This window comes from Oryctolagus cuniculus, chromosome 1, assembly GCF_051225735.1.
Source record: "Oryctolagus cuniculus isolate XC-2025 breed Fujian yellow rabbit chromosome 1, ASM5122573v1, whole genome shotgun sequence".
Classification (NCBI taxonomy): domain Eukaryota; kingdom Metazoa; phylum Chordata; class Mammalia; order Lagomorpha; family Leporidae; genus Oryctolagus; species Oryctolagus cuniculus.
The window spans coordinates 204,671,740-204,695,195 of NC_142867.1; the positions used below are offsets into that span (position 1 = coordinate 204,671,740).

A 23,456-nucleotide genomic window follows, 5' to 3' on the forward strand; every position below is an offset into this window, starting at 1 on the left:
TGTCAATTGAAGACTGCATAAATAAAGTATGGGATATGTACACTATGGAATTCTGCACAGTGGTAAAAAACATGAAATCCAGTAATTTACAACAAAATGGGTGAATCTTGGAAACATCAAACTTAGTGAAATAAGCCAGTCCCAAGGGACAAATACCATATGTTCTCTCTGACCTGTGATAACTATCAGAGCCCCTAAAAGGCAATCTGTAGAAGTAAAATTGACACTTTGAGAAGCAATTTCTTGAACAAATACAGTATTTGTTGAACTGTTTAACATGGACTTAAACATATGTATATAACACCAATTGAAAATACATCTCAGTAAAAAAATAAGAGTGGGAATACGAGAGGGAGAAGGAAGAGGTGTTGAGAGAATGGGTGGGCACAGTGGGCAGAATCACCATGTTTCTAATGTTGTGATGTGAAGTGTGTGAAGTTTGTAATTGTGAAGCTGTGTAGTTCTACAAACATTCCTATGGACTTACTTCTAAGGGTACAGTTTAAAAACTTGCCATGGGACCCCAAAACCCCTTTTGCTGGGTGGTAATAATACCATCTTAAGTATTAAAGTGATCAAATGGATAGGATTAAGGGTCTGGTAGTGATAATTGATAGAATTAAAAAGGAGCGAATGCTCCAACGTGGGTAGCAGTCCACACAGCAGACTCGTAGAATGACAACCGCTTTAAATAGCAGGCAATCACTGACATCATACATAAGAATGTTAATTGTTAAATTAACAGGAGTCACTGTGCACCAACCTCTGTCCTCAAAGAGTTGTATTACAACTATGTCTAAGTACTCTCAAAAGATATGTGATTCTTGGGTACTTCATCAAAATTAATTGTTTCTAAAAAAAAAAGTGAAATTACCTTCAATATGCAATGACGTTGAACAACCCTTGTCTCGACTATTGAAGAAGAGTTTTTTCTTGTTTTTTTTTTTTTTGTTTTGTTTTTCTTTTGTTTTTGATTTTTCTTTACTGTGCAAATTGTTGAACTCTTTACTTAGTATAGAGTTGATCTTCTGTGTATAAAGTTAATTGAAGATGGATCCTGGTGGAGAACGGGACTGGGAATGAGAGAGGGAGGAGGAGGAGAGTTGGGAGGGCAGGTATGGTGAGAAGAATCACTATATTCCTAAAGTTGTACTTATGAAATGCATGAAGTCTGTATTCCTTAAATAAAAGGTTTCTTTGGGGGGAAAATAAAAATAAAAAATAAAAAATAAGAAAAGTAAAAAAGACCTCTCATCCCACTGATTAAAAAAAAACACACTCGGCCGGCGCCGCGGCTCACTAGGCTAATCCTCTGCCTAGCGGTGCCGGCACACCAGGTTCTAGTCCCGGTTGGGGTGCCGGATTCTGTCCTGGTTGCCCCTCTTCCAGGACAGCTCTCTGCTGTGGCCAGGGAGTGCAGTGGAGGATGGCCCAGGTGCTTGGGCCCTGCACCCCATGGGAGACCAGGAAAAGCACCTGGCTCCTGGCTCCTGCCACCGGAACAGCGCAGTGCGCCGGCCGCAGCGTGCCAGCCGCGGCGGCCATTGGAGGGTGAACCAACGGCAAAAGGAAGACCTTTCTCTCTGTCTCTCTCTCTCACTGTCCACTCTGCCTGTCAAAAAAAAAAAAAACACTCTATGTATGATACATGAAATTTGAATATATATTTATATACATATATATACATATGTTTATATAAATGTATCTAATGTATATAAATATATTTATATAAATGAAAAATTAAATAAATAAAAGAAGTGGGGCCTTTAGGAGTGATGGGATTTGATGGAGTCATTAGGGAGTAAGCCCATGTTTAAGTCCTGATTGCTTTATCAGAGACTATATAGACAACTATGCTGCCTCTTGCCATGTGATGCTCTGCACTGCAGGGGAACTGTGCCAGCAGGAAAGACTTCACCAGAGGCTGAAACAATAGAGTCTATCTGATCTGGGTCTGAGAACCTCCAAAACTCCAAGTCTAAATAAATCCTTTTCTTTATGAGTAGCCCATGTCAGGTATTTCATTATAGTAACAGAAATCTGACTAATACAATTTTATCATTATTTGAGCCTTCTAGTTTTTTGTTTTTTAACCCAATCTTGCTGGGGACCTGAATAAACAATAGCTGAGCCACAGAAGGGCTGACCTTTCTCCACCTGGCCCCAAATAGCAGCTTATGTCTACCAGGCAATCACAATGCTTTGCCTACTTTGTTAGTCACCTTCACAATGACCTTCCAAGGTAGGTGTTAGGATTCACATTTTACAGATGAAAAATTGAGCTTGGAAAATTTAAGTCAATTGTTTAGGGTACTTAGCTTTTAAGTTAGGGAATTAAACTATAAATCTAAGTTGACTGGCATTTAAGTACGTATGCTTTTACTATATTATGCCTCCTGGCGAGTCTGTAGTAACAGTTGTAGGCCAGATGGACTTACACTCTGGCATGGGTATGCCATTCCTGTGCTCTAGGTAGGCAGGGTTACCATTTGGGCCTAGGTTTGTTTTTATATATATATATATATATATATATATACACACACACACACACACACACACACACAATAATAAGATCCACTACACAGAGATGTTGTGTTAAACAAGAAAGCATATAATAAGTAATAATGGATAATAGTTCTTCCTATTTTGTCTGGTCTTTTGGTAGTTTCCCTCTACCAAGTGGCAGCTGGAGATCTGGGCCTCCTCCTCAACCAGGAGGGGGCAGTAGAGACCACAGAGGAGAGTGAGAACCAGGTCCATATCCTTCCCTGTGGTCCTCAGCAACCACTAGGAGTCTGAGTCAGTTGGGTTATTGATGATCTCTGATTTTGGCCCTTAGAAGATAAAAGAACAACCTGATGTTACACACAGTAATAGACAAAACCATCGCAAGAACAGTAACCACTAGTGTTCGTGTAAGACTCCAAATAGATGACTTCATATTATATAGGAAGCTAGTCACAGTTGGCCCATGTTAGCGTTTTTGTTAACCCCATGAATACATTAATATCACTAGGGAAACAGAAGGAGAAAATTTCTGTCTCCTCCATTAGACCCAATTAGCAGAGCTCTGCCGTACAAAGGAGGTTGTTGCTGTGCCCATCAGTGCTCACGCCCCCAGTCTCTGTCACAACCCGTAGATTGCCACTTGCTGGAGTCATCGAAGAAGCTTGTTTGTGGTAGGAAGCCATCATTTCCAGGGTAGGTTGCTTTCAAGAAATGAATATTGGTAAGTGATAATGATGACAAATTAACACAAGATGATAACGGAAACACAAATGCAGATTGGACCAAACATTAATAGATGGAGCAGGGATGCTAAATCTAGTTGCTTTATTAATTATTCTTTCTTGATTTCTTGCCACAAGCCTGTGAGCTTCTTATTATTTTAATTTTTACTCCTATTTCTGTGGCTCTGCTCCCACTGGCTGTCATGAGCTCCTAGAGTGCTTTCTGTTTTTTCAGTAGTTTCCAAAGATGGCAGTGTGTGGAGTGTCTCACCTGCATCATGAACAAATATATCCAGTTTCTACAGGACATGGGTGGCTTCAATTCCTTTCTCCTGATCTCACATCCTCATATTCCAGGGTCAGTTACCCCCCTCTGCTCTGTCATGTGGCTGTGACTTTTGCTCATTATTTTTTCAGGCTGGAGGTGCCAAACTTCTAGTGGGGTGTGTGTGTGTGTGTGTGTGTGTGTGTGTGTATGTATGTATGTATGTATGTTTTAGTTGCTTTAATATAGTACCAAGCAACCCCAAAGTTTTTTTTATAAAAATAGATATCTTTAGGGTTACCCTGCCAGTTTTTCATCCTTCATAATGAACTTGGCTGTTTCCTTCTCCAAGAAGTCTTCCCCAAATCCCCAGGTTGCTCTGTGAGCAGCTCCTTTTGTGCTCCCAAAGCACCCTGCTTACCTCTCTCTTAGCACACTATACCAGCAATTGTCTAATGGGCAGCATCTGTGACTCATTCGTCTTCATATCTTCAGGATCTAGGACAGTGCCTGGACCATGGCGTTTGCCAAATCCATGTTGGTTAAATGAACCTAATCTCTGTGGCTTTGAGATTGCCCCAAGGTCCTGTTCCCTTTTGACTTTCTTAAGCTCTGTTTGGTACGTGTCTTCTTTGGCATTACCCTTTGGTTGCCTCTCTTTACTGAAGACTTTTAATTTGTGGTCTGGTTTTGAGCTGTCCACCAGGCTTTAAGCCAATTCTTTCTTTGGACCTCTATTAGTTTCCTGTGGCTGCCATCATAAGGTACAAAACACTGAGTGTCTTAGGCACTAGAAATGTACTTTCTTGCAGTCCTGGAGGCAAAGTCTGGGATCAGGGTGTAAGCAAGGTTGATTCTTCCAAGGACTGTGAGGGAAGGGTCTGTTCTAGGTTCTCTCTAAGCTTTCAGCAGCCTTGGGCATTCCTTGGGGGAGTAGATGGGGTTCTCCCTGTGTCTTCACACGTACACCCTCTGTGAATGTCTGACTCTGTGTCCAAACTTCTTCATTTTATGGAGATACCTGTCATATTGGGTTGGGACCTAGTTTAATTCACCTCATTTTAACTTAGTCATCTGTAAAAGCCCTATTTCCAAATAATGTCACATTCTCAGGTACTGAGGGTTAGGAATCCAATACGTTTTGGGGGGGACACAATTCATCCCATAATGGATGCCTCATCTGGTAACACTTCAGAAGGAAATAGCATCACACAACTCACTGAGGCTTGGCCAAAACTTCTCATAGAAACTTCTATTTTTTTCAGCAGGGAGTTCACACAGGGTCCAGTAGTTGCTGTCTCACTTTCCTTTATTGCCTTCTCAAAGAGCACAGAGCTCAGATGAGGACCTGTTTCTTACATCTCACCTTTTCCATGAACTTGTCTGTATGTTTATTTTGAGAAGGGAAAAAAATTCCTTGGCTAATTAGCATTGACACTCAGCTGAAATCAAAGTTCAAGAATGCCCTGGTTTATTCAGAGCTCTCATCCCTACATGTGTGGGATGACAATATATTATTAACAGCATCTTCTTGATATTGTGTCCCAACATTTTATTGGTTTGCTGCCATTGAAAGATTGGGAACCCTCTGAATAATCCCACTGAGGCTGAGTCATCTTGGTGTGTTAGCAGCAGTGAGTCAAGCAGAATAAGCTTGTTTGTCACAATCCACAGGGATCACTTCTAGAGAGAAAACCAAGTCAAAAGCAGCAGAAGGAATTGCTCAGAAGAAATTAAACCAGTGGAGGGTTTAGCCAATTTCCATGTTAGATTTGAATCACTGGTTTAATGCTGGCTGAAGAGCTTTCCTTGGAGTTGCCTGCAATGCTTTGCTTTTCCGTGTGATGCTCAGTTTATGGACCATCTGTGTGTCCTTTCATTTATTGCTTGTCCCCTCCAGCCTTTTGCTCCTGGAGTGAAAAGCGCAGGAAAGGCTACAGGGGAAGAAGTAACCCCTTCCTATCTGATGAAGAAACATGCAACTTTGCAGTTCCTCGCTGCAAATTGTGCTTTTGTGCTCTCAATCCTGGCCACACTCCCACAGATTCTCTGCAGTTGGCTTGGGGTGACTTGGGTGCCAGTGTTTTTTTTTTTTAAACATCATTTAAAGGCTGAATGGCAGCAATCTTTCATCCACTGACACCAGTCTTTCATTTGGGGTTCACTCCCCGAATGGTGGCCACAGCCAGGGGTGAGCCAGGCTGAAGCCATCTGGATCTCCCATGTTGGGGGGAGGGCAGGAACTCAAGTACTTGAGCCATAATCTCCTGCTTCCCAGGTACCTTAGCAGGGAGCTGGATCAGAAGAGTAGCCAGGACTTGAATGAGCACTCTGATACAGGATGCAGGCATCCCAAGCAGTGCGTTATCCCACAGTGGCACAATGCCTGATCCTGGCAGTGCTTTTTAAGAGCTACTCTGGTGAGTTCAACGAGTAGTCAATGTTGAGAACCACTGTCTGGCACCTTTTTTGTTTGGCTTGATTTGAGAGAAAAGTTGGGGGACTAGTTGGAGTATAAGGTCTGCCACACACTCCTCTCTATAAATCCTATTTCTAACTGAGCATATTCAGGAAATTGAACTCCCATTGCAGCCCCCTCCTCATGGCCATGGGCATGAGGAAGCCATGTAGCAGCATGATAGCTGCTTACGGCCCACAACTTTGAGTTCATCTGGTAACCTGATTCTGTAAGACACTGGATTTTCAGTCCCTTATGAAACTGCCTCTACTTTGTGGCCTTTTGATTGGTAAGTAACTTGACCACTTTAAGCCTTTTTCCTTCTCTGGAAAGCAGAAACAATTGCAGTCTTCTTGAGTAGTCATGAAATGAATATGAAGATCCCTTGGCTGCGAAAATTGCTTGAAGATCTCTTTTTTCATTTTCATCTACCTGCCTCTGATAGCCTGGTTTCTCTACCATGAGAATGTAGAAACAGTTTAGATATGTATATCCTCTTGATTGTTGTTTATCCAAGCTAGAATAGATAAGCAACAGGAAGAAAGCAATTCATTGGTATCACTAAAAAGTTTAAATATTGATGTATATAGTGCTGGTTCAAAGAGTACATACTAGCTTTTTAATGTGGAGACTATTTCATGAGGATTAATGAGATGATAGGTGTGACTGTACCAAGCACAGTGCCTGGAATCACACAGGAACTCGATGTGTTTGTATTGATTTGGTTACCAATTCCTGTGCCAAAACTATCAATAATAGCTTACAGTACAACATACTGGGGCACCTTGACCATGTCAGTGAGGGGAATAGGACTCACTGCCCTGGTAGTAGCTTATAATACATTATAACATGTTCCTGTATAAATTTTTTATCTTTTATTTTCTAAGTAACCGAGGATGCACATGTTCTATTAGCAGTGTTTTTAAAACATTTTTCTGATTTTTTGCTCACTTACATAAAATTGTTTAAGTCTATTTTTTCCATTTACCAAGAAACATTAAGGAAATATCTACTTCCATTAACAGGTTAGTGGCTAAATAAAATGTGGTATGTATATGCAAAATGGAATATCAGTCTCAAAAAGGAAGGGAATTCTTATAAGGCTACAATGTTGGTAAACCTGGAAAATATTATGTTAAGTGAAACGTGCCAGATGTAAAAGGACAACTGTAGTATGATTCTACTTACATGAGGAGTATGGAGTAGCCACATTCACAGAGGCAGAAGATAGCACAGGGTTACCAGGCAGTGGAGGGGGAGGGAAATGGAGCATTGTAGTGGATGAAGTTTCTGTCTGAGGTGATGAAAACATTCTGGAAATAGATATTGGCGATGGTCATACAATATTGTTAATGTACTTAATGTCATTGAATTGCACCATAACAATGCTTAAAATAGTAAATTTTATGTAGGTGTATTTTACTGCAATATAAAAATACAAGTGAAAAAGTACCTGTTGATTATACTCTGGAAAAGAACAAGCCTTATTTGTAGTACTTACTGGTTTGCACAGTGTAAATACTTCTGTATCAGCCAATTTCAAGCTGTCAACACAGTGACTCAGACTTGGGGTTGGAAAGAGGAGAGCAACTCAGACTCTTCTGAGTTAGCAGGCACCAACTCGAGCCCAGTGTTGCCTGTGAAAAACAAGAACTTCAGATAATTTTACCTTCTCACCCCTCTCCCCACTTGCTGTTCTTTGTTGTAAATTGGGATTTTACATTAATATTGTGAGGCAATTATCTTTTTAAATTTATTTTTATTTTTTATTTTTTGACAGGCAGAGTGGACAGTGAGAGAGAGAGAGATAGAAAGGTCTTCCTTTGCTGTTGGTTCACCCTCCAATGGGCGCCACAGTCGGCGTGCTGCGACTGGCGCACTGCGCTGATCCGATGGCAGGAGCCAGGTGCTTTTCCTGGTCTCCCATGGGGTGCAGGGCCCAAGTACTTGGGCCGTCCTCTACTGTACTCCCTTGCCACAGCAGAGAGCTGGCCTGGAAGAGGGGCAACTGGGACAGAATCCGGCACCCCAACCGGGACTAGAACCTGGTGTGCTGGCACCGCAAGGCGGAGGATTAGCCTAGTGAGCCGTGGCGCCGGCCAATTATCTTTTTAAAAAAGGATTTTATTTATTAATTTTATAGGCAGAGTTACAGACAGGGAGAGGAGAGACAGAGAGAAATCTTCCACCTGTTGGTTCACTCCCTAAAAGACCGCAATAGGCAGGGCTGGGCCACTCTGAAGGCAGGAGCAGGAGATTCCTCCAGGTCTCCCATGTGGCCCAAGAACTTGGCCCATCTTCTGCTGCTTTCCCAGGTGCATTAGGATGGAGCTGTGTTGGAAGTGGAGCATCCAGGATGGAACTGGTACCTCTATGGGATGCCGGCATAGCAGGTGGAGGCTTTACTTGTCATGCCACAACACTGGCCCTGACAATTACCATTTATACATTAGGTAATTCATAATCTCTGAATGATAATTTGGGATGCTGGTGCTTCAGGCCAGGGCATTAACCCAGTGCGCCACAGTGCCGGCCCTTATTTTTAAAAAAATATTTTATTTAATATTTTATTTATTTATTTGAGAAATAGAGTAACAAACAGTAAGAGGGAGAGGCAGAGAGAAAGGACTTCCATCTGCTGGTTCACTCTCCTAATGGCCATAATGGCCAGAGCTGCACTGATCTGAAGCCAGGAGTCACGAGCTTCTTCTGGGTCTCCCACGTGGGTGCAGGGGCCCAAACATTTGGGCCATCTTCCACTGCTTTCCCAGGCCACAGCAGAGAGCTGGGTTAGAAGAGGAGCAGCCGGACTAGAACCAGTGCCCATAAGGGATGCTGGCACCGCAGGTGGAGGATTAACCTGTGCCACAGCTCCTGCCCCCCAATTTTTCTTTTTTGTAATTGAAATTAATTGGCAACAGGAATGGGACAAGACGCAGTTTTTACCTTATCTGGAAATCTAAAATAGTATGTAATAAACTAAAGGAGCGGGTTCAGAAGGTGGTAGTTCCATGCTTCTGAGAGGTTTCTATCTGTTTCCTGTCAGCACAGGCTTTCTAATAAAGGTTTGCTCCTTTCCATTTGGGTTGTGTGGATCAGACTTTTGCATCAGCACTTGCAACACAAGTTACTTTATTAATTTAGGGTACAAATGTGGTTATACCATGTTTACTTTGTCAAATTAGGTGTTTAATCCCTCACCAACCTTGTTAGGAGGATGCCATGATTACCTCGAGGCCTCTATTTCCTTTAAACATTTCTAAGAACCCAGAAGGCTTCCTCTGTCCACTTTGGAGGGGAGGGTTATTCTTCTTCTATGTACTGGAATGAAAGGGAAATGGGAAGTTTGATAGCTGTTCTATATGAGCTCATCGCCCTGCTGTTGAAACTGGGTCCTGTGGATGCTGATGTTGCCCTCTGCAGTAAGATGATGCTCCAGCTTCCTGTAAAGACCACTGTGGTGCCTCACCTTGGGCTCCAAGGCCACTGGAGTTCCGAGATCATACCAAGACCCCTTAGTGTATGCTCAGACATCTTCTAAATACACATTGTGCTAGGATGGCTGGGTCCTGAGAGGCTTCCTGTATTATTATGCATTGTGCTATTACCAGGCTTCCTGACTCCCAAATCTTAGCTCTGCGAACTTGGTTAACAAGCTTAGATTACCCCATTTTTCAGGAAATTTTGTTCCAGAGGACTTTCCTTTCCTTTAGACATTATTCTGGCTTACACTGGTCTACACTTATAGGTCTTCCTGATTCTGAATCAGGGAGAATTTTGGGGTGGGGAAATCAGACCCTTTCTCCTGGAATATGCAGTTAACAAACTAGTGTACCATCTTCCCAGAAACCAGTTAGACTCAGCAGTGGGTATTGAAAAAGCTCTGATATGGGTAGGGCACACATGCTTTTCTTCTCATCTTCTGCCATAGCAAGTGTGCATGCTCATTCTTCAAAGGAGAGACAATTCAAATGATTTCCAGTTCAAGGTGCTACTCTGCTTTTGCCTATACTGAAAAGCAGCTGGCAGATGCTATTACTACAAGAGCAGGTGTAATCACTGTCTGTCTTGGTATTTTGTTTCAACATTCTGTGTATTCCTTGATGAGAGAGCATGCCTAATGTGGGCCCCTGGCATCACTGTGTTAGAAAAGGCCCACAGGGAAGGGGTAGAGTCAGAATTTGACTGCATTACCCTTGCTCTGAGGCTGCTATCTACCAGTCAGTTGGAAGTTGTTATTGGGCACATGCTCTGTGTTGGACAGTGTGGTCGGTAGGTGCTGAGGATACAAGGACAAGAAGACATGGTCCCAGGGAGGAAGTTAAACTGAATGAAAGTGTTAAGTATGAGCCGGGTGCTAAAAGAGCACATGAGAGAGTGGTTGAGGGAGGACTTCCTAGAGAGGAAGGTGAACAAGTTGAGTTGTGAAGGGAGAATTGAGTGAGGCACGTAAAGAAAAAGGAGGTGGGCTCCTTCCAGTTAGATAAAGCAGTAAGGGGGCCTCCAGAGCTTTCTACTAATCACCACATACTTCTTCAAAGTTGGGCTCGAGAGGCCTTCGAAGTGTTTCTATTTCTTTTTTTCAAGACAGCTTTACTGAGGCAAAATTGATATTCAAAAAGCTGCACATACTTGACTTATATCATTAGGTGAGTTTGGACATGTGCACACACCTGTGAACCCATCACTGCAATCAAGATTATAAACATATCCATCATCTCCAAACATTCCATTGTATTTTTAAAGATTTTTAGTTATTTATTTGAAAGGCAGAGTGAAACGGAGGGAGGGAGGGAGAGAGGGAGGGAGGGAGAGAGGGGGTAGAGAGAGAGATTCCATTTGCTGGTTCCCTCCCCAAATGGCTGCAGTTGTTTGGGCTGTTCCAGGCTGCAGCTAGGAACCCAGAACTCCATCAGGTCTCCCATATGGGAGGCAAGGACCAAACACTCAGGCCACCTGCTGCAGCTTTCCCAGGTGTATCTGCATGGAGCAGTATTGGAAGCAGAGCAGCTGAGACTTGACCCAGTGCTCTGAAATGAAACACCAGTGCTACAGGTGATGGTTTAACCTGCTGCTCTGTGACACCATTCCCAATCATTTCCTTTACTTCTCCTTTTTTTTTTTAATGATAAGACCACTTGTCATGAGCTCTACCCTTTAAATAATTTTTTAAATTTTATTTACTTATTTGATGGCAGGGTTATGGAGAGAAAGAAGGAGAGACAGAGAGATCTTCCATCTGCTGGTTCACTCCCCAAATGGGCTGGGCCAGCTAGGGCTGGACCAGGCTGAAGCCAGGAGTCAGGAACTTCTTCTGGGTCTCTCATCTTGTTGCAGAGGCCCAAGGACTTGGGCCATCCTCCACTGTTTTTCAAGGCGCATTAGTAGGGAGTTAGACATTGGATGTGGAGCAGCCAGGACTGGAACTGGTGCCCATATGAGATGCCAGTGCTGCAGGCTGTGACTTTATCCCACTGTGCCACAATGCCAGCCCCTTAACAAAAATTTTTAATTTTATTTTGAGATGGATGGATAGATAAATAGATAGAGAATATGCGTTCCTATTTGCTGTTCACTCCAGGGCTCAAGGTGGGAGCTAAGAACTCAATCCACATCTCTCATTTGGGTGCCAGGAACCTAACTACTTGAGCCATCACCACTGCTTTAGGAAGAAGTTGGAATCAGTAGCTGGAGGCTGGTATAGAACCCAGGCTTAACTTGCTGTACCTTAATGCCAACCCTTTTATCAATATTCTGATTGGTATATTATTTGTTCATTGATAAAGAAACCAAGGCTCAGAGAGATTTATTATGCAAACGGCGGCAAAACTAAGCCATGTATTAGCTGAAACAGAAACTCAGACTTGGCGCATTCTGAAGTACTAATCAGAGCTCTCAGTACTATGCTCTGTGTTACTGGAAGTTTGAGTTTTTGGAAGAGAACACTATTAATTACCTATGCATGAAAATGGAGACGTTAGGCAGGTGTGACCATAAAAACTGCTTCTGTTTCAGTGGCTCTCCCACTAGTGGCTTGATTTGGTTGGGAGAGTACCGAAAGAAGGTAATAAAAGAAATTAATGAACTGGGTAGCACAGGCTCCCCATCAAGCCAGTACAAAAGTGAATACATTCATTGTTTTCAACAGGACAAACGCTTCTCTCTTATTCTCTAGGAGGCAATTGGATCAGACCTGCTGATTGCTTCCCTTGAAGCATTAGCAGGGGTCCTATTTGTGATGTAAAGATTCAGTTAATCATTTTATTCCCAGTCCCCCAAAATGGAAATGAATGCTATTGAGAGCAAAGAAATATTTTCATCAAAATACAACTTGTGTTAGTTCAATATTTTCCTTGGGTTATTACTTTGTGTGGCTAGTACTCATAAAAATATATCAGCTCAGATAAGTTTTCATTTTTTTTTCTATTGTAGTGATTATTTTAGTGATCAATATGAACATTTCCTCCAGGTTACTGATTCCTTAGGGATGGAATCCCATAGCTAACATATAATTTGCAATTTGTAATGATAAATGCAGCTACTCTGTCTATAGAAAAGTGATATGGGAACATTCATGGACTTTTGGCCCATTTTTTTTTTAAGATTTATTTTATTATTTATTTGAAGGACAGAGTTATAGAGAGAGGTAGAGACAGAGAGGTCTTCCATCTGCTGGTTCACTCTCCAGATGGCTGCAATGACCAGAGCTGCGCCAATCTGATGCCAAAAGCTTCTTCCAGTTCTCCCAAGTGGGTGCAGGGGCCCAAGGACTTAGTCCATCTTCTACTGCTTTCTCAGGCATTAGCAGAGAGCTGGATCGGAAGAGGAGCAGCCAGGACTAGAACTAGCTCCCATATAGGATGCCGGCACTTCAGGCCAGGGCTTTAACCCGCTGCACCACAGCACTGGCCCCTGGCCCATATGTTTTGAGTGTCATGATAGTGAATTAATTTTGAAGGCAACTTTTTTAAAAATTGACTTTTATTTTACTTATTTTGAAAGTTACAGAGAGAGAGAGAGATAGATCTTCCATATTTTGGTTCACTCCCGAAATGGCTATAATGACTGCGGCTGGGCCAGGCTTAAGGTAGGAGCCAGAAGCTTCCTCCAGGTCTCCCACAGGGTGCAGGGGCCTAAAGACTTGGGCAGTCCTCTGTTGCTTTTCCAGGAGCATTAGCACGGAGCTAGATCGGAAGTGGAGCAGCTGGGACTTGAACCAGCACCCATATGGGATGCTGGCACTGCAGGTGGGGGTTAATCTGTAACGCCACAGCGCTGGCCCCTGAAGGCAACTTTTGAGGTGTCAAAGGAAAAGGATGAACTCTTGCATATGCTCCATTATTATTATTTTCCCAAAACAAAGAGAAGTTGAAATGTATAAAATCAGAGAAGAAATTAATAAGCAACGGGGATGAGTTTGGGAATGCTTCTATTCTGATATTCTGATGGTTTTGAGACATTTATGTTTCCTGGAGGATCAGTTTGCAACTATCAGGTAACCTGTAAGCAACTGTATAAACAGACCTTAGAACGAAATAGATTTTTAGTATATTAGTGCATTGTGCTTTTTCCATCAACAGCTACATTATGAACTGAATGAAGTTACTCAGATACTATGAAGTCAAATGAGAGTTCAGTACATTTTCCATTGGATTATCCAGTTTAACTATTGAAATATGAAAAAGTTTTATTTATTGCTGCCTATATTGTTAAGGACACCCAGTACTACATAAAAAACAATGGATTTGGTTGTGTTTTTAAAGAAGTATCTTCACCTGGGAATGTGGAGCATACTTGTGAATTTTTTTTGCAAGATTTATTTATGTATTTGAAAGTCTGAGTTGTACAGAGAGAGGAGAGGCAGAGAGAGAGAGAGAGAGAGAGAGAGAGAGAGAGAGGTCTTCCATCTCATCTGATGGTTCACTCCCTGGCTAGCTGCAAAAGCTGGAGCTGTGCCGATCCGAAAACAGGAGCCAGGAGCTTCTTCCGGGTCTCCCATGTGGGTGCAGGGGCCCAATGACTTGTACCATCTTCTGCTTTCCCAGGTCATAGCAGGGAGCAGGATCAGGAGTGGAGCAGCCAGGACTCAAACTGGCACCCATATGGGATGCTGGTACTGCAGGCAGTGGCTTTATCCACTACACCACAGTGCCGGCCCCCATACTTGTAAATTGATGTGGTAGTTTTTATAAGAAAAAAAACTTTTTAAAATGGATATACTGTTTCATATCCTAACAGTGTAGATGATTGTTTGAATGAGCCACCATTGTTTAGAAAGCTACTATCATGTTCTTGGAACGGTGCTAGCGTCCGGGATTGTTCTAGTGAGTAAGGTAGCCCTTCGTAGTCCTTCTTAAGAGAAGTGAATGATTTATCTTTAGTAAATTTGAGGTGCATCTTAAATCTGCTAACCCAGTCAGTTAAGGTTTTGTGATAAATTATCTTGTACAAAGGGATTACTTTTGTAATAGGAAGAGTTGCCATGGATTGATCTTTATAGATTCTGCTTCTTAATGTGATGGCCTGTCTCTAACGTAGCTGCCTTTTAAAATAGGCATTTCCAAAAATGAGGTGGAAAGACCAGGTTTATGGAGTCTCTAATGTTGCTTCTCCCTGATTCATACTCACCTTCAGTAGGAGCATCCTTTAATGTTATTTTTTAAAAAAGATGTATTTACTTATTTGAAAAGCAGAGTGATTAAGAGTGGGTTGGAGGGAGGAAGGGTGGGAGAGAAAGAGAGAGAGAGAGAGATTCCACCCAATGGTTCACTCCCCAAATGGCCACAATGGCTGAAGCCAGGAGTCCAGTATTCTATCTGGGTCTGCCACATTGGTGAAAAGGCCCAAGTACTGTACTTGGGCTATCTTGTGCAGCCTTCATTCTTGCCTTCCTTGATCATTTTCTCTTTTGTCTCCTCTGCCCCAAATTTCTTCTTCTTTTTTTTTTTTTATCATACAACCCTTTCAATGATTTTTAAAATTGAATTCAACTTCTTCCCCCTTAAATATTTTGCTACTCTTATCCAGAGCTCACTTTTTATTTGTAGAATTTCAGGAGCAATTTCAGGCCAATTAGCTCTTGGTCAGATTCAAGTATTTTGATATTAATAATGCTAACAATAACCAGAACAACTTTGAGTAAGAGTGTCTTCTGGGTACCACTCTTATAACCACCTAACATGTAGGGACTGCTATTTCCAATATAAAGATGAGAACATTGAAGTCCAGTGAGATAGCATTTGGTTCTACATGGGGAAAACATTGGATCTTGGAGTCTAATCCAGGCCATGAAACTCCAGAGCCTGAGCCCTTGTCCGCTGGCATTTCTTAGTGCCGGGTCTTTATGATCATGTGCATTAGAATCACCTACATGGGTGTTGTTAAAGATGCAGATGGCTAAACCCACCCCAGATCTACTGTCTTATAATCTGTGAGTCTAGATATGGGTCTAGTTCGATAGATAGATTCTTATGAGGTCTGTCTTGAGCGTCATGCTTTGCTGATTTTCATTTTTATCTTCACTTTTCTGATTGGAGACTTTTTGAGATCAGGGATTATATTATCCTTAGACATTTAGACATTGAAAATATGTTTAATTGGCACTTGAATCTTTTTTTTTTTTTTGACAAGGCAACAAGGTTTCCTGTGTTCATCTAAGAGTGGGAAGGATTCCCATGAAAGCAACCAGTAATAACTGAGGGTCCCACAGTTAGGACCCCTTCAGTGTGTCTCCATTTCCTGTTGCCATTTTTCTTCTTTTAAAGATGAGGAGAGTTTATTTACCTATTTCAGTCCACCCTTATTTATTTGGCTATTTTAATTCCCCCTTTTTAATTTTCATTAGTTTTTAACAGATTCTATGTGCTTTGTAGATACAGTTCTAAGAATATGATATGTTCTTCCGCCTTCCCTCCTCCTTTTCCTCCTACTCTTCTTCCTTATCCCTTGCCTTTTTTTTTTTTTTTTTTTTAGTTTTTGAGATAATATATTTTAAAATTACATTATGGTAAAAAGGCTGAATACTTCACCAAATAAGAAGTTTAAGGAGGGGGCCGGCGCCGTGGTATACTAGGTTAATCCTCTGCCTGTGGCGCCGGCATCCCATATGGTCGCCGGATTCTGTCCCGGTTGCCCCTCTTCCAGGCCAGCTCTCTACTGTGGCCCTGGAGGGCAGTGGAGGATGGCCCAAGTGTTTGGGCCCCTGCACCCACGTGGGAGACCAGGAAGAAGCACCTGGCTCCTGGCTTCGGATCCACATAGCACCAGCCATAGCGGCCATTTGGCGGGTGAACCAATGGAAGGAAGACCTTTCTGTCTCTCCCTCTCACTGTCTGTAACTCTGTCAAATAAATAAATAAAATATTTAAAATAAAAAAAGAAGAAATTTAAGGAGAAAAAAGCAAAAAGACCCTCATTTACTGGCAATATGAACAGTGGCTATAAACAATAATTGAATGGAAAAATGACCATTTCACTCACATACAGCTTATGTTGAAGTAATCGCAGATAATTAAAAACTATGGTAGTGGGGCTGGCGCTATGGTGTAGTCACTGCCTTGGTGCCAGCATCCCATATGGTTTGAGTCCCAGCTGCTCCACTTTCAATCCAGCTCTCTTCTATGGCCTGGGAAAGTGGTGGAAGATGGCCTGGGTCCTTGACCCTGCACCCACGTGGAAGACTGGGAGGAGGCTCCTGGCTTCTGGCTTCTGATTGGCACAGCTCTGGACATTGTGGTTATCTGGGGAGTGGGCTAGTAGATGGAAGACCTCTCTCTCTTTCTCTGCCTCTGCCTCTCTGTGACTCTGCCTTTCAAATAAATAAATACATCTTAAAAAAAAAAAAAAACTTAACCCTCTATACCACAGTGCAAGCCCCTCATAAGATCTTTTTTTTTTTTTTTTTTTTTTTTGACAGGCAGAGTGGATAGTGAGAGAGAGAGACAGAGAGAAAGGTCTTCCTTTTGCCGTTGGTTCACCCTCCAATGGCCGCTGCAGCCGGCACACCGTGCTGATCCGAAGGCAGGAGCCAAGTGCTTTTCCTGGTTTCCCATGGGGTACAGGGCCCAAACACTTGGGCCATCCTCCACTGCCTTCCCTGGCCACAGCAGAGAGCTGGCCTGGAAGAGGGGCAACCGGGACAGAATCTGGCACCCTGACTGGGACTAGAACCTGGTGTGCTGGCGCTGCAAGGCGGAGGATTAGCCTATTGAGCCGCAGCGCCAGCTTCCTCAATAGATCTTTAATTTGAGATCTTTCTCAGTTTAAAACATAAGTACTTAATGCTATAAACTTGCCTCTTAATATTGATTTTGCTGTATTCCACAGGTTTGATATATTGTACTTTCATTTATTTCAAGAACATTTTTGATTTCATTTTTAATTTCTTCAATGAGTCATTGATCATTCAGTAACATGTTGTTTATATAGCAAGTATTCATGAGTGTTCTACTGTTCTTCTAGTTGTTGATTTCTAGTTTTATTCTTTTATAGTCTGAGAAGATACACAGTACAATCTTAAAATTTGCTGAGATTTGATTTGTGGTCAAATATGTGGTCTATCCTAAAAAATGTTCCATGTGCTGATGAGAAGAATGTATATTCTGTAGCTGTTGGGTATACGTCTGTTAGGTCCATGTGTTCAGTAGTATGTTTCTTTTTCTCTCTTTTTTTTTTTTTTTTTTTTTTGACAGGCAGAGTGGATAGTGAGAGAGAGACAGAGAGAAAGGTCTTCCTTTTTGCCGTTGGTTCACCCTCCAATGGCTGCCACGGCTGGCGCGCTGCGGCCGGCGCACCACGCTGATCAGAAGACAGGAGCCAGGTGCTTCTCCTGGTCTCCCATGGGGTGCAGGGCCTTAGCACTTGGGCCATCCTCCACTGCCTTCCCTGGCCACAGCAGAGAGCTAGCCTGGAAGAGGGGCAACCGGGACAGAATCCGGTGCCCCAACCGGGACTAGAACCTGGTGTGCCAGCACCACTAGGTGGAGGATTAGCCTATTGAGCCACGGCGCCGGCTAGTAGTATGTTTCAATTCTGATGTATCTTTATTGATTTTTTTTGTCTGGATGACCTGACCATTTAGGAGAGTGGGGTGTTGAAGTCATCCACTATTGTATTGGGATATTTCTCTCCCTTCAGGTCTAATAGTATTTGCTGTATATGTCTGGGTGGTCTTATTTTGGGTGCATATGTATTTATGATCATTTTGTCTTTCTTGTTGAATTTAACTTTTATCAAAATATAATGACTTTCTTTATCTCTTTTTACAGTTTTTTTTTAAAGGTCTATTTATCTGATATCAGGATAGCTATGCCTGCTCATTTTTGGTTTCCATTTTCCTGGTATATCTTTGTTTGTGAAGTGAATTTCTTATAGGTAGCATAGAGTGGGGTCATGGTTATTTTATCCATCCAACCAAACTAAGTCTTTTGGTTGGTGAATTTAATCCATTTACATTCAAGGTTAGTATTGATAAATAAGATCTAAGACCTGTCATTTTGTTGATTGCCCAATAATTCTACCTGCTCTGTCAGTGAATTTGGTGGAGACATGTGTTTCATGTTTAGTTCTAATGCAGGACACCCTTCAGAATTTCTTCAAAAGCTGGGCTGGTGGTGGTGAATTCTCTGTTTTTGTTTATCTGAAAAATACTTTATTTCTACTTCACATTTAAAGGATAGTTTCCCTGGATATATATTCTTGGTCTGAAGGTTTTTTTCCTTTAAGACTTTGATTATATCATCCCAGTCTCTTCTGGCCTGTAAGATTTCCACTGAGAAATCTGAAGTTATCCTAATTTATTTTCCTTTATATGTGACTTGATCCTTTTCCCTTACTGTCTTTAGGATTCTTTCTTTATCTAACTTTTTCAATTTGACAGCAATGTGCCTTGGAGAAGATCTTTTTCAGTTGGCTCTGCTTGCGGTTCTTTGAGCTTCGTTTATCTGGATGTACATGTCTCTTTTTCAAGACCTGGGAAATTTTCAGTTATTTAGTTTAGTGGGTTTTCAATGCCATTTTACTGTTCTTCTCCTACAGGAATGCTTATAATATGAATATTTGGTTATTCAATGGTTTCCCATTTTGTGTAGACTTTCTTCATTCTTTTAAATTCTTTTCTCTTTATTTTTGTCTGGGTTATTTCAAAATTCTTGTCATTGAGATCAGAAATTCTTTCTTCCACTTGGTCTATTCTGCTGTTAAAGCTCTCAATCATATTTTTTATTTCACTGATTGAAGATTTCACCAGCAAAATTTCTATTTGGTTCTTCTTAATGAGTTCTGTCTCTTTAATAATATTTTCATTCATGTCACTTATTGGTTTCCTCATTTCTTTAATATGTATTCTCTTGCATGTCATTGAGTTTCCTTACAATCATTATTTTGAATTATATATCTGTCATTTCATAGATTTCCTTCAGTCCAGGATCTAATTCTGGAGGATTATTGTGTTCTTTTGGAGGCAAAATGCTACCTTACTTCTTCATGTCTCCTGTGTCCCTCTGTTGACATCTGCCCATCTGGTGTGCTTGTCCCTTCTTATTATGCAATAGGATTTACTGGAAAAGGGTTTATGGTTCAGCTGGAATGCATACTATCACTTGGCTTGTTGCTTTGGCTTTATTTCTAAGTGAGCCTAGGAGTGATTTCTTTTGTTTTAATCAATGTCAGCTGTCTACAAGTGACATAGTGATCTAGTCTGCTGCAGTTCACAGGGATAGAAGTGTGGCTTTGAGATGAATAAGAGTTTCTTGGGTTTGTACCTTTGGCCCACAGGGAGTTCAGTGTCAGTCTCTCTGGCAAATATGATAACCAGGGTCTTGTTCTTAGTGCTGAGTAGGGTAGGGCTGGCTGCCCCCTTGTCCTATTAGCAAGCCTGAGTGATGCTGGGGCTTGTGGCACCAATTGCTGTGGCTCTAGGACTGTGTGATACAGATGGACCCTTCCTTGGGTCCTGCTAAGAGAGTCCAACTGATGCTGTGGCTTCTAATACCAACAGCCCTAATCCTAGGACTAGAGGATATGAAATGAACCCTGTTTCAGTCCTACAGGGTGACTACAATGCATACGGAATATCTTACTGTAGAGAGTATGAGTGGAGAATTGGAATGCATCCTCCTTATGTCCACTGGGTGGATTCTAGTGGCACTGAAAAATTTAGAATGTGTTGTTACAGTCCTGCTGTTGCGGGGCAGAGTGGGGTCCATACCCAGATCTCCCAGGGTGGGAATGGATTTTTTTATGGGCTGCTTCTGGTGTTAGCCCCCAGCAGCTTAGGTGAAATCCTCCAGTGTATGAATGTAGCTCTGGGACTAATGCTTCAAAATTCCCAGAGTTGCAGGATACAGGGGACCTACCCTTTGCCCCTCACATTGCCCTGACTCTGACTATGATGCTGGTAGAAGCAGAACAGAGGGGCAGTGCACAGCTTTTTGCTGCCAAGTATGGTGGGTGCTCTCTGCTGGTAGGGCAGGGGAGGAAAAGAAAGCAATGCGGCCTCCCTGCTGTAAGCTCAGCAGTTGCTCAGGCCCCAGTTAGCTCTCGAGGATGGAGTAAAAGTCAGCGGATGACTGTGGAACACCCGCTCAGCTGAGACCGTGAGCAGCAGGGCACGCGGCAGTTTCTTCCGACCTTGACATGGTAAGATGGCGGCTTGCAGTGGTTTGGCTGGCTGCAGAGGCTCTGTGCTCTCTCCTCTTGTCCCATGGGGCCTGCGTTGTTGTTTTTCACTTCTTCACCAGAAATTTCGGTGGGACCTTTGGAAATGTATTCCTCCCTTTGTTCTTTTCGTATCCCAGAGCAGCTTACGTTAGTGTGGCTGCATCCTATTCAGCCATCTTGGATCTCCAAGGAGAGCAGATGTATTGGTGGTAGTTCATAATTGTAATTATAAGATAGAATTTTTAAAAGTGACATGACTAACATGCTATTTAGGAATTTAATACTATAAATGGAATTAGCTTATTACTGAAGTGAGATCATACAGGGGCTGGAAAGGCCCATTTCTAATCCAGTGTGATAAAATGTTCACATAAATCCAATTAGACAGATGTGGAAGAGCCACAAAGAAGCTTTTCTATACCCTCTGACTGCTACTGATAATTGCTGGGCAAGCCACTAGTGGCCTAGCACTATTTGTGATGGCTGAGTAATCTCCTTGTCCACACCATCCAGTCCAGCGCCCTAGTTTTATAGATGAGCTATATAATTTCCTAAGGTCAAACTGGAATGTTAACACGGATCTTCTTATTTCAAATTTGGTGTTTCCTCACCACATCATCCTGCCTCCTCTGTGCTACACGCCACTGAACACATGAATCAAACCTAGGACGTGTGAGGAGGCTTCAAAAAGTTTGACATTTTTGCATTACCTTAAAATCCCACTTTCCACAAACTTTTTAAATATCTCTTATTTGTAAAAGAGACCAATAACACAGAACAGAGAATACTTATTCTGTTTCCCATTTATTTTTGCTAACCAGTTTCTTACATGTCTCGTGAAAAACTACCAAAAGTGTTAGCCATTTAAATATGATTCATTTATACTCAAATTATGTCAATCCATGTCTTTAGTTTTCATCTGAATGCCAACTGCACCACTAGGCACTAGTTACTACTGAACTTTAGCAACTGGCTGACAGCCAACTAATAATTCAAACTTTGTACAATCTTGTGGGTTACTGTCCTGCCTAAGTGTGTTGTTAATTCTTATCAATATTTAAATAATATTTTTAGAAACATCAAAAATAAACAATTTCAATTCCTACCATACTCTGTAGAGGACAGAAAACATCTAATGTTTATTCTGAGATCCAAAGTGTTGTTGACTGGGTTGGCCTAAATTCCTATTCCAGGCTCTTGCCACTTAGAGAAGCATTCTAAATGCAGGCACAAACACAACATGCAATGTCATAAAGTTTGTTTACAAAGTGAGGAACACACACACACACACACACACACTTACACACACTTGTTCAGGAGAGTGGGCCAGGAAAGGAAAAGAGAGATTTTTCATATCCTACTTGCTCTGGGTTCACGTGGAGAGTGTGTGTTTCTTATGCTATTAGAAAGAGAAGTGCTTACCTGGTACCACTCCCAGGGCCTGGGTAATGGGAGATACTTCCTGGGGAAGGGATCATCTGATTGACAGGTGGGTGGATAAGATTACATGGAGCAGGGGAGGTGTGGCTTCCAGCTCATAAACTTAATCTAGCTACTTGCCTTATCCCATATCAAAAGGATTGGCCATAGTCAACAGACCCAGCACCTATGTGTACCTTTATCTTTCTAGAATAGTTGGTTTTTAGACTTTTGACAAGTAATGTCTGCTTATCACCTGCCTGTAAATAAATCTTTAGATTGCTCTGACAGAAGCAGATTAAACATTATAAAAATATACAATTAGATAATTTCTTAAGGAAGTATGTACTTCAGAGAGCATATCTTCTTCTTAGAGACATCATAGGATGAGTTAGTTGGTGTCAATGGATTGTTGAATCTCCTCCAAGTGAAAGATGAATTCGGCAGCCTCATTCACTTAATGGCCTCCTGCCCAAAATAAAAGTGGCCAGCAAGCAGTATTTATCTTAGTGATGTTGCCACTTCATATCACAAAGTGACCGTGTAGTCTCATAAACATAGTCCAAAAGTGCTGAGATATTTTTACTTGCTACTGTTTTATAGCTTTGCATAAAATGCTAATGCCATGACATTTGTAGAACTATTAAATCATTTTAATGAAAGAGTAACAGTTGTATAACTAATTCATTTTAGTGCATCTCTCCTGCAGAATTCTTTAGTAGTTGATAGTAATGGGAAAAGCATTTTTTTTTTTTTAGCTCTGTAATTTTGTTCTCATGTGGAACCAGATCCCATTATTTTGGTGTAGTTTGTATCCAAGACTAATGGAGTCGATCCATTGACAGAATTTGTTGTCGCAAATGGGGGCTCATTTGCTTGATGGCCCCCATTTAATGTGATCTATAGTTGAGGCAAGCCAAGTCTGTTTCTCTTGAGAAATAGGCTTTCTGTTTCCCTTTTAAGTGTTAAATGGAGTCACACAATTTCAGCTTCAGACAAACGAGCTCCCACGTCATAACACCAAATCCAGGAGAACGTCTGGGCTTCCTTATGATCACATAGGAAGACAGCTGGGATTGATTCTTACGCGAGTCCCGCATGTGCTAGGTGGTCTGTGCTGTCCACCAGGGTCTCTGTGTCTGGGAAGTCCTGGGAAGAGCACTGTGAGCTGTAGAACCAGCTATACACTCACAAATTGACCTCTTAACGATCATCACTGTTTGAGTCTGTAGCTTTCTTCTAGTGTAGAAATGATCCTCTGTCTTCTCCTCCCACTGCTCCTGTTTCAAACCAGGCCCCAGTAACAGCTAATTTTTTTTCCCGCAAATAATTTTTTTTCAAAAAAAATAGAAATTGAATTTCTTGATGTCCTTAAATACTATAGAAATCCTAACAATTGACTTCATTGTAAATATATATGTTTTCC

General features: G+C 41.8%; 1 long non-coding RNA gene across 1 annotated transcript; it reads right to left on the minus strand.

Moving 5' to 3' along the window:
* Positions 1–2,591: 2,591 nt before the first annotated feature.
* LOC149128831 (uncharacterized) lies at positions 2,592–22,099 on the minus strand. Its single transcript, XR_016224526.1, has 4 exons — positions 22,034–22,099; positions 7,455–7,590; positions 7,142–7,266; positions 2,592–6,470 (listed from the first exon to the last, which is right to left on the minus strand). It is a non-coding gene; the product is annotated as an uncharacterized LOC149128831 (long non-coding RNA).
* Positions 22,100–23,456: the final 1,357 nt, after the last annotated feature.